The sequence below is a fragment of the Pyrus communis genome, chromosome 2 (genome assembly GCF_963583255.1).
Source record: "Pyrus communis chromosome 2, drPyrComm1.1, whole genome shotgun sequence".
NCBI lineage: Eukaryota > Viridiplantae > Streptophyta > Magnoliopsida > Rosales > Rosaceae > Pyrus > Pyrus communis.
Window position 1 is genome coordinate 32,754,359 of NC_084804.1, and position 20,971 is coordinate 32,775,329.

General features: G+C 35.1%; 1 long non-coding RNA gene and 1 pseudogene across 2 annotated transcripts; one reads left to right on the top strand and one right to left on the bottom strand.

Moving 5' to 3' along the window:
* Positions 1 to 5,848: 5,848 nt before the first annotated feature.
* On the top strand, positions 5,849 to 14,836 carry LOC137725075 (cysteine-rich receptor-like protein kinase 7; annotated as a pseudogene).
* Positions 14,837 to 15,364: 528 nt separating this feature from the next.
* Positions 15,365 to 17,615, bottom strand: LOC137721173 (uncharacterized). Of its 2 annotated transcripts, none has more exons than XR_011066610.1 (4): positions 17,023 to 17,615; positions 16,838 to 16,894; positions 16,575 to 16,614; positions 15,365 to 15,652 (listed from the first exon to the last, which is right to left on the bottom strand). It is a non-coding gene; the product is annotated as an uncharacterized lncRNA (long non-coding RNA). The 2 variants fall into 2 exon arrangements; XR_011066609.1 differs by having other exon boundaries at positions 16,575 to 16,624.
* Positions 17,616 to 20,971: the final 3,356 nt, after the last annotated feature.

Here is a 20,971-nt window from a genome sequence, read left to right on the forward strand (position 1 = left end):
ATTACAAAAACCAACTGATGTGAATGAGTAGTGAGAGGTTGTGTTAGGCACCTGGTTCCTGGTTTCCCTCTTGTTTGCCTGCCCAATCCAATCCATCTCATCTCGCTGCCATGGGCACGCGACGTTCAGCCGCGCTCAACTCCCTTGCAGCTTCAATGCGTGCTGACCTTCGTGCCATTCGAGATTCTGCACTCGCATTCCACAAGGCTATGGATTCAATAGTCACCGAAGTCCTCCGTGACCTTGCTCTATTCCGCCATGACTTAGCTCTCGGTGCTGGGGACGGTTCCGATCCAGCCCCGACGACCGTGGACACTCAATCACTCGATCTCGGTCATCCCAGACTTCAACGAGACTACAATCCACCGAGGATACCATCGCCAATTGAAGTCCATTCTGTACCGCCGTTACTTTCGTCGTCCCTGTTGTTACAAGCAATGGAAAATTCGGCAATCAAACCACAATCGACTGCTTATTCTGCAGCCCGAGATCCGAAGATGGCCACAACGGTAGAGTTGCTACCAGCCTTGATGTGTTCTGAGGTAGCTGAATCGATAGATGTAGGTCACCCAAAACTTCAACACCTTGCGACGCAAGACAGAGACGGTAACCCACTGCGAATTCCGTCGACAGTCCACGACCATTCCATTCCGCCATTGCTCTCATCTTCACCGATGTTGCAAGCACTGGCAACTTCAACCGTCACACCACACTCGAACAACTCCGCTGCATCTACAGTCTTGCTTCCGAAATCGAAGACGATGACCTCTGCTCCGCAGCTACTCTATAAGCACTCGTTCTCCGATACTACGAAAACTGGACTTGAGGTAGTTCTTAATTTGAGTATCATTTTAGCAAATTCAGAGGCTAAATTCCTTTCTCTTTTGCATGATAACTATAGTGCATACCTGCAAGATAAATTTGGATGGGTTAGTTGGTATCTTATAGGTACATTTGTGAGGAAGGATTTTTATGCATGGAAACTGTTTGCTGAAATTACAGACTCAAGTTGCTATGTTGTTATCAATCGTGACATATGCTACTGCAATGACATTCGGGATAAGGGTGGAGGCTCTGAATTCCAAAAAATGCAATTGAAGATAGCAGTGGCTGAAATAAAACTGTTGAGGAACAAGAGACAGGTGATGGTGAAGCAATTAAGGCGTGACATTGCCTTGCTCCTACAAGTTGTTCAAGATGCCACTGCTCGAATCTAGGTGCAACATGTGTTCAGAAAACATAAAATTTTGGCCGCCAATGAGTTCAATGAGCTCTTCTGTGAATTAGTAGTATCTAGACTTTCTATCATCACACAGCAAAGGAAGTGTCCGCCTAATCTCAAAGGGGGAATTGCTAGTTTAATCTTGCCTTTTCCAGGTGCTATGAGATTTCTGAACTGATCGCAGTAAGGAATATTTTTGAGGAAAAGTATGGTAAAGATTTTGTATATGCAGCTGTTGATGTACGTCCCAGCTGTGATGTGAATCATATGTTGTGGGGGTGACAGAGGACATACACTGTTTGTAGACTCAGCATCAGCTACTGAAGCAGCTGCAAAATTTGCCCGTGATACAATGGTTGATGCACAAGTTGCTGCATATTTGGACAACACAGACTACAATTAGGACGTTGATATTGTATCTCTCAAGAAAATAAAAGAAGACTCCCCATTGAGTTTGATAGTTTTTTTACGATCAATACGTGAGGGAAGATTTCAATCTCTTGACCAGTTTCTGCCTCGTGAATATTGTATATCTCTTGCTGACAATATAGGAAGTCAAGTCATTCTCACCTTTTTTTTGACGTGCATAAATTTGATAAGATTTCTAAATTCAACAATATGGTTTCTGCAATTCCAGCGATGGTTACACAGTCAGATGAACTTAAGCTTAAGTTCGATGAATGGTCCACGATTAGCAAGCTTTGGCTTGTGAATTTAGGTGTCAGTGAGAGTCTAGCAAAAACTGCAGTTCAAGGGGAAAGCCTTAAGGAAGCTCAAAACATCAATAAACCTCTTTCAGCTCTAGGGGATGTGATCTCAACTTTGTCAAGAATTAAGGCTTTGAACCGATTGGGACATGTGGACGAAGAGAATGCCAAGGCCATATCCTTGTCTTAGAATGTAATGGACCTTAGTGATGCTATTGAAGATGAAGTCAAGTGGGTAGTGAATCTGATTAGAGGAATATTTACTGGAAATATATTCAAAGTGCAGAAACTTTTCCCATAAACAGTATTGGCTCGGCTGATTTCTCACCTTCCTTCCAAGAGCGACAAATTCACACTTCGTTTGCAAGACTCCTTAGTTGAATTTCACTGCAAACAGTTCCAGATTCCAAGTGCTAATCCTAACCTTGAGGACAAGGTTGTTTTTCAAGGGAATTAGGAGTTTAATATTGGATTTGTTAGGCTTATTCTTGTTATTTAGTGAAGTCGGTTAGAAATGATAGCTGACACTGAAGGTGTAAAGTCTAAAAAGAGCTGAGCTCCCTAAATTGTAACAGATCAGATTTTACAAACAGAAATACAAAACCAAAAAATATATTGGAGCCCTGCTCCCTTTTACTTCGTCTTCTCCATTTGCCATTTCTATTGCTGCTTGCAGGTTGAATAGGGTCCTGAGATATATGATGATATGATCCTATCACAGACGTGCGGAGATGTTGGGACGAAAGGAATAAATGGGGTTGTTTGGATGCGTATCTTCCTTAAACACGGGGGTGTTTGGTTGCTAGTTTTAATAAGAAAAGTGGGACACGTGGTTTAACTCTACCGAGCCACATTGTAGTCAGTGAAAAATAGGTACTGCCTAGGCAGTACCCAAGCATTGTCCTAACTTATTTCACACGGATTTACTATTATATAGTGTTATGGTCAGTAATATATATATATATATATATATTCACATAATATTCATACATTTTGAGAGCAGAATGCACCTGACAAATTAGCCAATTTAGAATTTTTCTCGTCTTCACTTGTTCGGCATACCGTTCCTTTTATAGAGATTCTTTCTTTTTTGCACTCATATTTTTTTGGGCATGTCAGCCTAAAGGTTTGTTTCCCCTTCATGATTTGTGATTTTCTTTTTTACCTAATCTTTTTGGATTTTCCTTTTTGTTTTGCAGTTTGTCTTGCAGATTTTTACCTTTTAAGTTTATAGAGGAGTTTAGGTTTATGTGCACCCAATCTTTTTCTTGTATTTTCTTTTTCAAGAGAGGTATGGTCTATGTCCCCCTCCTTGTTTTTTTTTTTTTTTTTTTTTTGTATTTTCTTTTTCAAAAGGGGTAAGGTGTATGTCCTCCCAACTTTTCTTGTATTTTGTTTTTCTTGCTCTATGAACGGTAAGGTTTATGTTCCCTTGAGTTCCTAACTAGGTGTAGGTTTATGTTCCATTGAGTTCCTAATTAGGTGTAACTTCTTTTTTTATATCAATAAATTTCGCTTGTACTGTCAAAATTTTCTAAAAAAAATATTTTATATTATTAAATTGTAATGTTGATGATAGCTCGTTCTGACTAAATTTTTCCCATTTGTTTGAAAAAGAAAAGAACCCCGAGCATGCCATGCATGTCTTAATCATTGATCAGTGTCTTACGGAGACTTTATGAAAAGTGGTGGAGTCATATCTATGTTATGCTCAATCGGTGTTGGTGACTTGGTGCTGTGTGGGCCTGACTGTAATATAAAATGGTCAGCTGGCACTGTCTTTAGTACATAATAAGCCAACACGATATTTTTTTCGATTCTCTTTATAAGGATTCTAAAAATTCGTGAATTATTTTCGTTTATAATATATTGTACGGTCAATTTTGGTTAGATATTATTTATGTGTTTAATTATAAACAAATTTTTTTTAAATGATTGCTGACTGCACGATGTATAATGAACGGACACGATTCACAAATTTCTAAAAATCTCACAAAAAAATCCAAAAAGGATTCGAATTTCATAATAAGAGCATCTCTGCAGATCACCAAATTGCAAAAGCAATCGGGTTGAGTTGCCTTTCATCCCAAAATATACTTCTCCAACAATTCACAAAATAAGAGGCAATTGGGTTGCAGCTGCCCATCAAGCAAGGATTTGCGCCCAATTTGAAGAAGAGGTCTGATATCCACATACTTATTTTTACTTTTTTTATATTTTTTTGATTTTCGGCCTTCGGATCGGATGAACTGAAGAAAATTAACGAATAAAAATTAATAAATGATGTATAAGAAGTAAAAAAAGATATGTGTATAACACAATCAAGTAAAGAACCCCGAGCATGCCATGCACATATGCATGCATGTCTCAATCACTGATCAGTGTGTTATGGAGACTTTATGAAAAGTGATGGAGTCTGTCACCGAAAAAAAAGAAAAGTGATGGAGTCATATCCTACTTTATGCTCAATCAGTGTTGGTGACTTGGTGCTGTGTGGGCCTGGCTGTAACGTAAAATGATCGGCATGTATTGAGTACATAATAAGCCAAAATCTTTTTGAGATGGATTATAAGAATTTGTGAATTATGTTCGTTTATCGTATATTATGTGTTTAGTTTTCGTTAAATATTGTTTGTGTGTTCAATTATAAATAAAAAAATTTAAATGATTTATGATCACACAATGTATAATGAACGGACATGATTTACGAATTCTCAAGATCCCTTTAAAGAGGATTTGGATTCCATAATAAGAGCATCTCTACCAGTCACCAAATTGCAAGAACAGTCGGGTTGAGTTGCCTTTCATCCCAAAAAATACTTCTCCAACAATTCACAAAATAGGAGGCAATCGGGTTGAGTTGCCTTTCATCCCAAAAAAAATACTTCTCCAAGGGGTGCGGTATACAGGAAAAAAAAAAAAAAAAAAAAAAAAAAAAAAAAAAAAAAAAAAAAAAAGCGTTCTTGGATTTGAACAACTGAATTTTTATAATTTTGTTTTTTATTGTCCAACCCGTGAGCTGTTCACCAGCTCTCCTAGTTCCCCACCCACGCGGTTCCCTGTGAGTCTTTGATTTGAAAAAAAAAAATATATATATATATATATATATATATTCAATTCAACAGGCTAGGATTAATCCAACTCTAAAAAAATTAAAAAATTACAAAAAACAAAAAATTAAAAAAAACTTACAAAGTTCACACTTTAAAAATCTTACAAAATTCAACACAAATGCAAATTAAATGTTTAAAATTACCTAAAAAACTACTGTGATAAGATAATGATATGCGGGGATAAGACAAAGAAAACATTAAAAATATTTAAAAACTATGTTTGTGAATAGTAATCGTCATTGCCCTTACTCTTCTTCCTTCCAAATTGGTGGATTTGCACAAAGGCAATAAGTGTTTGGAGTGAAAAGTAAGGGCAATTTTATTGCCGTTACCTTTCAATTGTCATTGCCCTCAACCAACTGGTAGAGATGCTCTAATATTCCACCATTCCCGAGATGTATCTTCACCATATAAACTTAAAATCAGAACCGTTTAATTTATGAATATTCATAAGTGAACAGTTTTGATTAGGATATTATATGGTTAAGATACATTATTCGAGAATGGTGGAATATGTGCATTTTCTCATGTGGGGAACACAAGTATTATCCTTATATATAATTGGATAAAACTTTCATCCCCATGTGGGTATGAATATATTCTCTCATTTGCGAATAATGTATCTTAACCGAATAAAATTAACTATCGGAACCATTCAATTTATTAATCTTCTTTCAAAGAGCAATCCTACAAAAACTCATTTGAATTGGAAATCATTGAATCATCCAAATGTATCAAATAAATAGACATTTCATTATGAATATATTACTTGGTACCTAAATCGTCATTTTATTTTATATATTTGAATGACTCAGAAGTTAGGTCAGTCAAACGTATCAAATAAATAGACGGTTCAAATAAGGAATGCAAGTAATATCCACTCAATTTATTGCCTAGTCTTTCCACTCGTTGATTCTAGTCTACTTTGACGTTGACTCAGAAGTCAGGTCAGTCAAGCGTCGCGTACATTGACATTGTTATAAACTTGTAACTTAGAAACTTTAGCAAAAATTGAACAAATTAATCGTCTTATCAAAATCCCTAGGTTTTTCCATGCAAGGTGACATGATCCCTTCTACGTTCTCTCCTTTCTTCTTATTGCATTGCCCAGTACTACCACAGATGGCATCAACGATCCCTACACAAGAAGCTCCCGCCGCACCCTCACCATCTCTTTAAATGCCACCACACCGTCGTCACTGCCACCTAATCAGCCTCTGTCTGCGTAGCCGCCGGTGACGGATGTGAGGGTGCCAGCGACAGCATCAGTGACTGCGTCGGCAGTGACTGCGTCGGCACCTGTGTCGCTTCGATGATAATCATCGTTGGTACTCTTGGTTCAGTTGCTTTCTGTTCGTTAGTTGTGGTTCTGGCCGGATGCTTCTTTCGCTAGAGACACAGAACAGTCAAAGAGAGATACCACTCCGACAAAAGAAAAAAGGTAATTAATTAATAAAAAGATTTGAAAAGTATTTATATATTACTTCAATTTCTTAATAAATTTTGCATTTAAGACATCTAATCTTTTGAGTCACCGTTTGTAGTTGGTAATGATATGAAGAAGACTGTCGAGTCATTGCAATTTAGATTGGAAACTATTGAAACTGCAACGAACAAGTTTTCAGATGATAACAAATTAGGTGGAGGAGGATTTGGTGCCATTTTCAAGGTATGAAAATGTTTATTTGCATGAGATCCTTGGCTCCACAAAACTATGGAGGCATTCCTAGGCGAAAATAGTTCCTGATCATCGCTATGTGAAAAAATATTCATGCAAAAATCAACAAAAAAATGTGATCGTTTACACATCGAATTGTTTAAAATCAAATGGTCAAAATAGGTATATATATATATTATGAACCGTTTATCTATTTACTATAATTGATTGACTAACCAACCTTAATTAGTTTTGATTACATATTATACTACATAATTAATAGTATTTACAACACTTACAGCTTAGTTCACATTACAACACACTTGGTAATGGACATGAAATAGCAGTAAAACGGCTATCAAAAAGCTCCACACAAGGTGTGCAAGAATTTCAGAATGAGGTGGCAGGGCTAGTCTTGAGAATTTGGGGGCCTTATGACACACCCTGACCCGAAATGTCCACTAGAACCCTAAATCGAGCTGTGTTGGCCGACACCTAGAAGGTGACGAAGCCATAAAGTGTGATAGTGTATAAAATGTGAATAAATTTGAACCTAAAAGTGTCTAAATACCAGAGTGCACTACGAGTGGGAGCGAACCCATTTCACACGCGATGTCAGAGCATAAGTAAAGTACAGTAGTGTGGGTAAGAATCATACCCTTAAAAGTAGCCACCAATACTAAGATTAGCCATATATCCTCGTTGATACGAACTCAGCAGTTAAAACCTGAAGGGGGTACAAAACAGAAAGTGTGAGTAAGCAGTAAAACCAAGCTTCCCAAAACTATTACCTTTCTAACAGTAATAACCCCTCACTGTAATTCTCTTATCGTTTTCTATGGGACAGTACTACACACACACACAGATATATATATATATATATATATATCTATATATATCCACCCATGCTCAAAAATAGCCAAAACCACGGGTATGACGTATCCATAGACTCTACCATGCATTAACAAGTAGGCCAAATGAACTTAATCAATATAAAATGATACATCAGCCGGAATCACCTAACGTGACCCGTACGACTGTACTCATATCTCATCAATCAATGCTAGCATATAAGTCGAGAGTCATTTCTAGTGACCTGTACGACTTATCCATATCTCATCAAGCATCCCTGCACATGAGTCGGAACCACTTCTAGTGGTCTGTACGACAGGGCTGGGTGTAAATAAGTACGCTTAAGTGCTACAATCACGTGAAGACTGGGTGAATAATCGCAGGTCACCTACGAGTCGGAACCACCTATAGTGGTCTGTACGACAGGCCTGTACACCTACCTTAAGTCCAAGGTGAGCGTAAGTTGCGGGAGGTGAACATCACATGAAGGGACTGTGCCCTGGCCACGGGCGGGAGCACTAACACCGGGGTGCAGGTTTACGAGCTCTCAATGCATCTCAATATAACATGTACAACTCATGGCAACCAGTACGACAATATCGGAGTTGCCTAACACATAAATGTAGTCATGCTATAACTCCATCGATTCAACTAATACCATAAACTCACCTGAACTTACCTGAGTGTCTTGCGTTCACCTTTGCACTTGAAAGCATTCCTAATAATTATGTGCAAATAATATACATATGGATATACCATGATGCAATATAATACTCAACCATGTCGTAGCATTTTCAATTATATATAATACGGTGTGAAATGTACAACCAATAACGCCCTACTCCCGAATTACTCATTTTCAGGGATAATTATCCATGACAACCCAATTAACACTAATTTAACTAACTAATTCACAAAACTAAAACTTGCCTTTACCAATTTCCTTCGCATTACTCAATTTCCCAAATAAGGCTTTTGTCTCAAATATATTATGGCTGCATCTAACGTCTCGTTAGACTGCCTACGTACCCTAAATAAGGATCAAGTCATTCGTAGTTCATATTAGTACTTCAAGCATTCACAATAATTATATGAAGGTAATATACCTAATCAATTTAAAAGTGTCGATGGAACTATCAATAATATGTACGATAAAAGGAAAAGGTCCACTCACCTGGAGTCCACGCTATGATTCTCTAACACACGCATCTGTCCTGAATGATTGGTGCCTGTGACCAATTATCGAATCACATCTTAGAACTCTTATCAGTAGAATACGTAATTCACATAAAACACAACCTCAAGGGCACTCTAAAATAGTTTGAGACCCATTGACCAGTCGATCAAAGATCGACGGTAGGGTCTACAACACTGTATAACTCGACCCGAAAGATCCGCATATCAGATTTCCAATCCGCAACTCCCAACGATCCACAATATGTTTCTAGAATAACATATTAAAATTTCATTACGATCCAACGGTCGGATCTCCACCAATTGCCCAAAACCAAGTGGCGGTTAACATTTATTTTACTAACTTACAAATCCAATTCGGGAAGATCCATATGTTGGATTCCCGATCCATAAATTTCTATGATCTTTAAATATTACGTATTATAATGTATCAAAATTTGGTGACGATCCCACGGTTGGATCGTTGATTCACATTTTTATCAAGTAACGTATCGTAACGAATTTAGGTTCCAACGATCAACCTACGTCATTCAAATAACAAAACTGAATTTAAGACATTCGACATAGCCTAAAAATAGCATTGACGGCCCATTGGCTGCGCGCCGCCGCGTGTGGGGGTTGGCCGCCCCAACTCGCTGGAAAATCCAACTATTTCCAAAAATTCTCAAACTTTATAGAAATGAAGATCTCAGTGAGTGGAGCAACTTCCATACCTGATACGAAGTCTAAAAGTGGACAGAAGATGGCTGGGTTGTGCTTTGCTCCTAGGATGATGGGCTACAAAGACCAAGTGGTGGCATCGGCCATCACTTTGCCGATTTGCTGGAAAATCAAAAAGGGTGCTCGAAGCACCATGAGAACCGCCAACTTTCGTGGCCTCAAACCACCATATACCATGATTAATCAAGGTAGTTCTTTGGTGGGTTTTGTAGAGGGGAATGAGAGCTTCAAGTTGGTGGTGGTGGCGTCGAAAAAATCCATCAGAGTTGGCCGGAATAGGCCTTGGAAAATGGGTGGTTGCGAGAGGAAAAATGCACAGGAAAGCTGGGAGCTTTCTTCTTTTTTTTTTTCTTCTTCTTTCTTTTTGATTGGCTGAAGGCTTTCCTCCTCTCCTCTAATTGGTTCCTTGTCCCTTTAATTTATTTGGTCCACTATTCCCACAAGGTGGGAATTCAAATAATTTATAACTAAACCTTAAATAGCCATTTTCAAACGTCCATAACTATACCGTTATAATCCGGACTCGCAAACGGCTTTCGCTTATGTGTTCACACCAACGAATACTACGAGAATATGTTAAAAAAATAAGTCATACATCTCTCTAGACAATGGTCAACATAAGTCAAAATCTTTGCCTCTATGGCATTTTCGTAAATTCACGCTTTTAAAATAAAATAAAAACGTAAAATTTGGAACAGGTTGTCACACCTTAGGCGAGTTTTCGAAATGGGGCCCTAAAATTTTCTGATTTTTGGTTCTTTGTACATTGTTATGTATAAAAAAGAATTCGCTAAATACATAAAAGTTCTGTTTCCACATCCAATATCATTAAAAATTAATATATATATATATATATATAAAGATAAATACATAAACATTACTTAAACATTACACGGCTTATGTACATTGATATGTATAAAAAAGAATTCGCTAAATACATAAAAGTTCTGTTTCCACATCCAATATCATTAAAGATTAATATATATATATATATATAGATAAAAAGATAAATACACAAACATTACTTAAACATTACACGGCTCATGTTTTTAGACACAAATGTGCTAAATGTTTGTAGTCAAGAGTCTAAGCTTGAAAGTGAAAAACGATAAAACTTGATAATCAAGGGAGTAAAGAACAATAAACCTTGATTGATGAGTATAATAAATTCAATAACACCAATTGTTTCTCTTGTGCTTTTTTCGTAAAATCAACATCACACTAACAATCGAATACTAAAACAATCCATTGAATAAAAAATTATTGAAAAGCAAAATATAAATTCAAAGTTTTGATTATCTTAAAGTACAATCTTCAAGACCATGTGATAGTTGGTTTAAAAATTCGATAGAAATGGAGAGATTGGAAAGTTGAAAGAAAAAAAAATTGCAAAGGGACTTGAGTTTTATAACTTTATATATAACTTTATATGCATTTGGCCAGATGGATTGATAATAAATTTGAAAAACAAGAAAAATTTAATGACTAAAAAAGGCATCTACATGTTTTGAACTGAACACCCCAGAGAAAAAGAAAGCTGAACATTTCCACTGCGCCAACAAATAAATTATGATATTTCTTACTTCATCTGTATTTATATGTTATTTACATGATATAAAAAATTTTGGGGGACCCTTCGAAGTGGGGGTCCTAGGCGAGTGCCTACTTGGGCTACCCTCAAGACCGGCCTGTGAGGTGGTATTGGTAGCCCAACTTCAACACAGAAGCTTATGGGATTTTGCTTGGAAGGAGAAGAAACCTTACTTGACTATGAATATGTACCCAACAAAAGTCTTGACAATTTCTATTTGGTTTGTGAATATCATTTGACCAAATTTTTTTCCTTTGTTAATTACAATATATATGTGTGTGTGTGTGTGTAATTGGCTGTAAATTTTAACTTGTCTTTGATAAATGTTACCCATGCAGAATCCAAGAAACAAGAGCAGTTGGATTGGTCGAGACGTTGCATGATAATAGGAGGAATCGCTCGAGGAATTTTATATCTTCATGAAGATTCTAGACCTAGAGTTATACATCGTGATTTAAAAGCTAGTAACATCTTGTTAGATAGTGAAATGAATAAAAAAAATATCAGATTTTGAAATGACAAAAATGTTTGGAGTTGATGGTCAAACTCAACAAATTACCGGAAGAGTCATCGAAACTCTGTAAATTGAAATTTACATAACCTTCGATCCTATTTAAGTTACAACTGATATACCTTCACATATAAAATAGGAGGATTCAACTGTACCTCATCAAAAAATATAAAAATAAAGGCACGGTACCCTTTAATATAATAATATTTTAAAATTATTTTAGACCATTGATTAAGTTCAATGAATAATCTTAGTGTTCGATACAATTTGTTGTAATAAAAACTTGAGGATTATCTTAGAGCTCGTTCAGATGTATTTTTAAAATAACTGAAATGACTTTTGATAAAAATATTTTTGAAAACAATCATTAGTAAAAGTGTTAGTACATTCCGTAAAAGCACTTAATGTGCTTCCTGGAATAAGTATATAAATGGTGCTTCTTTTAGAAAACATTTCAAGTGCTTTTGAAACCCAAAAAACAATTTTTTTAAAAGCGCTTTCAGTCATTTTAAAAGCTCATTCAAACAAGTACTTAGACTGTTGATTAAGTTCAAGAAATTATCTTAATCATAAACGTTAAGTGTCACATCCCGGCCTGGGCCCCCACCACATCCCGAGCTCGACTCTACCGTAGCACAATATTGTCCGCTTTGGGCCCCGACCATGCCCGCACGGTTTTGTTTCTAGGAACTCACAAGAGAACTTCCCAATGGATCACCTATCCTAGGATTGTTCTCGCGCAACCTCGCTTAAATTCGGAATTCCTACAGATCCCAAAGCCAGTGAGCTCCCAAAAGGCCTCGTGCTAGGTAGAAATGTGAATATACATATAAGGCTTACATGATCCACTCCCCTGAACAATGTGGGTCCGGCTAGCATGTTGATGAGCTATTGGTTCAACCGTATAGGCCACAATAAGTGGATCCGGCTGATATACCATTTCATATTCATTTATTTCACCTGGGTTACTTATTCTAGTTGAGATATTTGACACAGCATAGCTTTGAGACTGTTATTTTGGTTATGGTTTTGAGTTATTGTCACGCTTGTTATTTTATGGGAAATTATACAGGTGTTATGACGAGAGGTTACTACCTTTGGTAATTGAAATTGATTTGAAAAGTTTTGTTTCACTCACTCATATTTTCTATTTTTGCAGCCCTCCAGGTTCTAGCAGTAGAGTTCCGTATCGACGAGGAATCGTGACACTTTTCAGTACAAATGTCTTCTTATGATAGTATAATCATTATGTTACCTAACTGTACTATACCTATGCTCTGTATCACGATTGAAATGGGTCCAGACCCGTTCATCGCGCACTTGTGTACTTAAACACTTTTAGGTTTTAATTTATTCACATTATACACTATCACACTTTATGGTTTCGTCACCTTTTAGGTGTTAGTCATCACAGCTTGATTCGGGGTCCTAATGAACATTCGGAATCAGGGTGTGTCATTAAGGATTATCTTAGACCATAAATTTAAGTTTAATGAATTATCTTATACCATTAATTTTATTTTTAATTTTATTTTTAATAAACGTGTAAATTACCAAGGTTAGATTACCACGTGTAAATTACCAAGGTTAGATTACAAGGTTGTCAGTTACGGTGTGGATATTAGGTTACACTATCAAGGTTGTATATTACAATTGTGTTGAACGTTATTGAATTACAATATTAATGTTAAAATTAAAGAGTACTTGTATATTTTTGTTTTAATAAAGTACCATAGACTAACCCAAAAACATATTTGTTTTTTCTAACTAAAAAGTCTCAACACATTAGTTTTGTACATGCAAGTGGTTACATGGCTCCAGAATATACAATAAAAGGAATATATTTAGTAAAATCAGATTGTCTTTAGCTTTGGTATACTCTTGCTTGAGATCATCACGGGGAGAAAGAATTTTTTAGGCTTTGACTGCCGTTTTCCTACACTTCTAACACACGTAAGTATTTAATAACTTGGTATAAGAATTATTTTTATATACATCATTATTCCTAAATTATTATTTGGCTAAGCTATCAAAGAGAAGAGTAGTATACTATTTTATCATTACATCCTTAAAAATTATTGTTTTACAGGCTTGGCAATCATGGAATGAAGGAAAAGGGTTGGATTTGATACAGGGCTGGCCCTGAGGGTAGCCTAAGTAGGTGCTCGTCTAGGGCCCCTACTTTGGAAGGGCCCCCAAAAAAATTTTATATCTTGTAATTAACATATAAATACAAAAGAAAGTAAGAAATATCATAATTCATTTGCTAGTGCAATGGAAATGTTGGTTTCATTTTTCTTGGGGTGTTGAGTTCAAAACACGAAGCTACCTTTCAGTCACTAGATTTTTTTTAATTTTTCTTGTTTTTCAAATGCACTACCAATCCATCTACCCAACTCCCAATCCATCTGTCTAAATACATATAAAGTTATAAAACTCAAGTCTCTTTACAATCTTTTTTCTTTCGACTTCTCATTCTCTCCATTTCTATTAAATGTTTAAACCAATTATCATATGGTCTTAAAGATTGTACTTTAAGGTAATCAAAACTTTGAATTTTATATTTTTCTTTTCAATAACTTTTTATTCAATGGATTATTTTAATATTTAATTCGTTAGTGTGATGTTGATTTTAGAAGAGAAAAAAACGCAAGAGAGACAATTGGAGTTGAATTTATTATACTCGCCAATCAAGTTTTATTGTTAAAACTCCTTTGATCATCAAGTTTTATTGTTCTTCACTCTCAATCTTAAAAAATTAACTGCAAACATTTAGTACATTTGTATCTAAAAACGTGAATTGTGTAATGTTTAAATAACGTTTGTATATTTATCTTCTATTGATATTAATTTTTAATGATATTTGATGTGAAAATAGAACTTTTTGTATTTAGTGAATTCTTTTTATACAAATCAATATACAAAGAACCGAAGATCAGAGAATTTTAGGGCTCCACTTCGAAGGCTCGCCTAGGGTCCCCAAATTCTAAGGGCCGGCCCTGATAGATCCAATACTGTTTAAAGATTCATGCAGGCTAGATCAAGTTTTGAGATACATCCACATTGGACTATTGTGTGTTCAAGAGGATGCAAATAGTACGCCGACTATGTCATAAGTTGTTTTAATGTTGAAAACTGAAACTATTAATCTTCCCAAACCTGAGCGACGGGCATTTTTTAAAGGAAGATCTACAAATATGCAGGATCAAATAGCTGCTAATAGTTGCACCATCAATGGTTTAACAATTTCTGATGATCTTCCACGTTAAGGATAAATTATAAATTATATGCTTGTATATACAGCCTATATCTCACATTCAACCCCTATATACGTACTTCTTGTTCAAATGATATTTTTTGTGAGACTGAGAATGAATTATGAAGTCAGACAATTAAATTGTTGAACCTTTTTATATTATTTATTGTTAGAGTAAAGTTGGCCATTCTTAACAGAACGTCTAAGTTTGTAATGTTTTAGACTAGTGCATGTTTTCAATTGTAATTATTTTAATCTAAGTTTGTCTTTCGTACTCTTGATCTCATAATATCAAGTGTTTCAGAGACTTCAACTCGAGTAAGTACTAGTGCTTAATACCGTGCGTTGCTGCGGGTTTGAAGTTAAGATAAGATGTTAAAAATGAAAAAAATTCGGTTACAAAATAGGAACAACAATAACAACAATGATTTTGGAAAAACGTTAACTGGAAAAGGTTAAATTTAGATAATATAAAGATACAAATTATAGTTATCCATTATATTGTAACAATTGTATGTATTTCTGAATCAAGAGGATTACATTCAGTAACAAAAAATAAAAATTCCTGGTACAAAGATACAAAAAACATTATAATAATTGAATTTCTTCTAATAACCCCATCTAATATACTGTGTTCCAGCTTTTGCATACAAAAAATGACGAGATGCTGTTGTACAGGGATGCAAAAAATATTGTTGAGTTTTGGGAAAAAAAAAAATATGTAAAGGTTGATAAACATGATTTAATATAAATAAACAAAACACGGTAAACATTATTGATTAGAGTAGTGAAAGGTGTCTTCAACCCTTGTTGTCATTGATAAAGCAACCTGAACAAAGAGGAATAAAACACAACATATTTAGATAGGATTTAGTATCACATTTAAATGGTAATGGAGGAAAAGATAAAACAACTTGAAAGCATACTAATCTAATCATTGTTTCCAGTGCTGGTTGTGTGGCTTTGCAAAAAGCAAAGCAAAATCAAAAAATAAAATAACCAAAGGCAAAGTGGAAGACAGCGGGGCTTCTCACAATTTTTAATATTTGATTTCCATGCATTCAAAATTTTTTATTATTTTTTATTACGTTATGTGCCACAAACCTGGATTAACTCATATTTTTAAATATTTGTTGTCAGTTTTTTTATTATTATTTTATCTTTCTTTGTGCCCACACTCTACATTCAAATGTTTTTATAATATTTTATTGTGTTCTGTGTCACAAACCGTGTTCTGTACCACATACTGCAGAAGACTCAGCGTGGAAGACAAAAAGCCGAGCAAAATAAAAAAAATAAAATAATCAAAGGCAAAGCAATGGGGACAAGTGGGTTTCTCACCATTTTTAATAATTATTTGTCCATGGATTCAATGTTCTTATAATTTTTTACTGTGTTGTGCGCTACAAACCATGTGGCCTGATTTAAGTTATTTTTTAAATAATTTTTTGTTAGTTTTTAATTAATTATTTTATCTTACTTTGTGCCATAGCTCGACGATCATAGACACGCAACCTGGGAGGACAAAGGATGATCGTGGCAATCATGGGTATTTTATTGTCTGAATCAGGCAACAAAACGGTACCTTGTTTTAGTATTACTGAATCCGCCCTTTTACTATTACTGAACAGTGCTAAAACTTAGTTGAGTTTTAATATATATAACAAGAAATTATAAATTGAGGACCTTTACTCTGTAATCTATAGTATAACTAATTAGCTTGGAAAGATGGAGAAGAAGGTGAACGCTACCTTGTTTTGTTTTCTGGTGAAAGCTAGCTAGCTGCTTCATCTGCAACTGACTGTAATCAGTGAGATTGATGCACCAAGACTAAAGTAAATAATATGGTCAAAATAATACGATATCGAAAAGATGAATTATGAACAACTTCAATAAAGAAACTAATTGATTCAAAGCATAAAAATATTACAAACCAACACAAACCATACATTTGATTCCCAAACAAAACCCAGAATCTAAAATAGTAAAAATGGTAAGGAATATTGCGGATTACCGTCGACTTGCTCCATCGCCTTCACCAACACCAAGCTCGCGTGATCGTACAGATCACCTTGTAAATTAAAATAAATAAATAAATAAATAAATAAATAAAACACACACACACACGAAACCAAAAATAATTTCAGGGAAATTGATAGATAATCAAATTTATTTGAAGAGATGAAGAGGGTAACCTACTTTACTACAATTTATCTCTACCAAGTTAAATGGTTTATACTCATCCAGCCATCTTGCCCGCTCTGATGGAGCAATCTTTCTTCAATTAATCTACCTTCGCCCAACTATGACTGAGTTTTGGGTTGTGGATTTAAGATTTGTCTTTCGGGGAAAGGAGGAGGAATCTAGGTTGGAGAAAGCAAGGAGCAGGGAGAAAAAAGAGGGTGCCCAAAAAAGCAAAACGATTCTAGGGTTTGATAGAGCCTGCAGCCAGTTGAAGGACAATTGAAGCGGTGGAAAGAAAGCAACGAAACCGTGAGAGAAGAAAATTAAAAGGGAATGAAACCGTGAGAGCAAGATTGAAGCGGTGGAAAGGATGAACACCGAGTCGAAGAGAGAGAGGGAAGAAGCAGCAAGACCCACGCATCCCATTTTGTTCTTCGTTTGATAGCAAAGCAATAGGAAAGGGCACATGAACGCGTGGGCAAAAATTGGAGGAATTGCGAGGAACGATGTGCGGAAGAAAGAAAAGACGTGATGAACAGTGGTGAGGAACTGTTCCAGATGATTGATGTTGTGTTTTTTAATTATTTTTTTCTGGTGATAAGACACTCTCTCTCACAATCCATGCCCATCTTTTGTTTCTCACTCTTTCTTTGTCCCCTTTTCTATCCTTTTTCTTTCTGCATGTTCCAGATTTTTGTTTTTTTAATTATTTTTTGGTGGAAAGGCATGCATCATTGTTGCCAGGTGTGGATGAGGTAAGGTTTTTTAATTATTTTTTGGTGGAAAGGCATGAACCATTGTTGCTAGTGTGGATTAGGTAAGAAAAAAACGCTGGAATCAAAGAGGGAGTCAGAATGATAAAAAAAGATACACAGGATGACCAACACGTGTATATAAGGGGTAAATTAGTGATGTGCAAATTAACTTGACACACTCAATTTAAAACTTTAGGATTGTAGTATATGAAAGCAGGGATCGTTTTAGGCCGGGATTAGAAGGGATGCTAACCTACTCAAATTAGACTCTAAAACACTAAACTAGACTCAAAAATAAAAAAAACTATACTTCTATGACTCAAAACAAACTAAAAAGATTTAAAACAGCACAAAATAATCAAATAGACTCAAGTTAGACACTAAAGGATGATTTGGATGAAAATTACTTTTAACTTGACTCAAAACACGTAAAAACACAAGTTTGGACAAATTCTAACTAAAAGACACAACCAAGTAAAGAGAGATTGGATTTTTGAAGAAATTAAGGTAAAAACAAACAGATTATAAAAACTCTAAACAACTTAAACGAAATTAGGGAAAACTATGGGTGATAAGCTAACTAGAAGGTCATTCTCCACACATGACACATATGCATATGAACCAATTTCCAGTTATTATTCATTTAGACTATGAATGACAACGCCCCAAGTTAGTTGCATCGCACAACTAACCATCAGATTTTCCTTATTTCATTTAATTAGATGGAATACGCATCTAAACCAAATTATCTTTCTCAAGTTCCCTATATGAAATGCATGATAGAGATACATGTCAAAAGTCATTAAGTTCTATGAAAATCATAAGCATTGACAAAGCATTCATCACTATGAAACGCATGAGACTCATACCAAGGATTTACTTAACACGATTGTGATTAGCAACCTCTACTACTTGTGAATATAAGTGAATAACTCTTACGTGAAACCCCCTTATACTCTAGCATCAAATTCGTGCATGCAAATTAAGTGTCGACCCCCAACCCACATACATAAACAAGTTTTAATAACTTAGATAAGCAAATCACATTCATGCCTTAAGAAACAATAACTGGACATAATCAATTCATATAAAACATATAATCATGGCTTCGAATTCACCTCTAACTAAAAAGAAGTTAGTTCCACATGTTCGCAAAACAAAGATAATTAAATTTAAACATTAAAAACAAAGATAGAATACACCTAGAAACACTCCAGGTGGCTCCTCCTTCCTTGCTGCCAACAATAGGGATTTGTGTGAATTTAGGCTCTTGAGGTGTGGTGGATGGTATGGTGTGAATTTGTGGTAAAGGGTGGTGGTTTTTTAGTGTTGTGGCATCATGTATTTATAGGGTGAAGGGGAGGCACGAAATTAGGCTAAAAAGGAGAGGAATTACGACTCTAAATCACCAAAGAACAATGACACTTTCAATCAGATTCCAAGGAGGACAAGGAATGGTCCTTGTGGCAGATTCTAGAACTTCTAGAAGGGTTACATGTGACATAAACTTAATGCACGAAAATAGGGCTTCTAGAACTTGATATTTAGGTGATTTAATGTAAAAATGAGTCCTCTTTGAAGTTGGGATTAAGGTAGGAAAATATTAGGATAGGATAAGATAAGATAAGGTTGGATAAAATTTGGATAAGATAAGGAAATTTAGATAAGGTTTCTTATTTCTTGCTATTTCCTTATCTTCTTTGCATTTGAACTCTTTTCTCCAGATTTTTAGCCTTTCCTAACCCTTCTTGACTTCAATTTCGTCCATCCTCTTTGCTCCATGGTTAAGCTATTCAATCCATGCCCTAAACTGCTCCATTTAGCTTCAAAATGTCCTTTCTTGCTCCTTTTGCCATTAGGACCTAAAAACATACGAAAATAGCTTAAAAGACTAAAATAAATAGTAATTAACTCAGTAAATGCAAGGAAACAACATAACTAAGTAGCATAAATATGCTCCTATCAATTAGTAAATATACTGTACAACGGAAGGAAAAAGGTTGAAGATGCCTAACAACTGAAGGGCAAATCCGTCAAATCACTGTTAATGAACAGTGTTCATCAACTGAGTTTTAGTATATATAACTAGAAAGTTCTGCCCGTGTGTTGGTACGGGATTAATAAAAATTGTCATAAAGCTTATGTTTCAAAGATGTAAAGTCTATGCCATGAAAGTTTTGTACTAATTACATATGAAAATCTATGCAACAGACACCAAAAATTGTAGAAGTTTTATTACTTTATGTAGAATGACAAAATACGACAAATGTTGTTTACTGCAACGCTCAAAAGTTTTTCTCCAATACTGTTGATTGATAAGAAATCACCCTAGGTAAGGAAAGAAAATATTGTAACACATGAAATAAATTTATATGACAATGGAATTATACTGTAAAGAAAATAAGAATATAGTATGGTTACTTTTTTAGCAATTTTATAGCACCTTGTCAACTTTTTTGCATTTGCCTCTGATTAGTTTTATCTCACTACCTTAAATGTATAACAAAGATTGAAAATGACAAATGTATATTAAATAAAAGCTGGATGAAAAGTAGGAGAACACACTGTTTGGTAGGGTGTAAACAGAAAGTTTTATACCCGTCGATCAATTGGGGTGGCAAAAGTTGTATAGCTGAAGTTGCAATGTAAGCGTTCTATATCACTGCGAATTTGCATCATTCATTTCTTAGTTTCTTTTAGTTCAAACCTAAACCAAAGAAAACAAAAAAATATTAATTACAGTTTATCATGTCTTTGCAATTTAACTTCTAACATGACTAAATATAATCTGAAGGCAATAAAGCTTGAGCCTAATTCTATCAGCCAAAAGGGAAGAACACTAAATTTTACATACGAAGTCCAAAGGGGTTTGATAAAGAAATCCCAAAACAAAAACTATAATTTGAAAATTGTGCATAAATGGTCAATTGTGTTCAAATGTGTTAATAAAGTACATCCACCAAATTGGAAATATCAAGTTGTGAAAAATGAAGCTAATTCCTTTATAATAACAAAATGTTGGTCAAAATACCACAATGTGAACAAATATATCATAAAGAACAAAAAGAAAAACGATACTTACCAATATCAACATATGGATTTCTTCGAAAGAATGTTACATGCAGTGTTATTATCTCAATGGTTTGGTCTGCAATAAGAAAAGTAACTATTTAGAAAGCAGTATCATTGCTACTTGCTAGTCTTCCTAC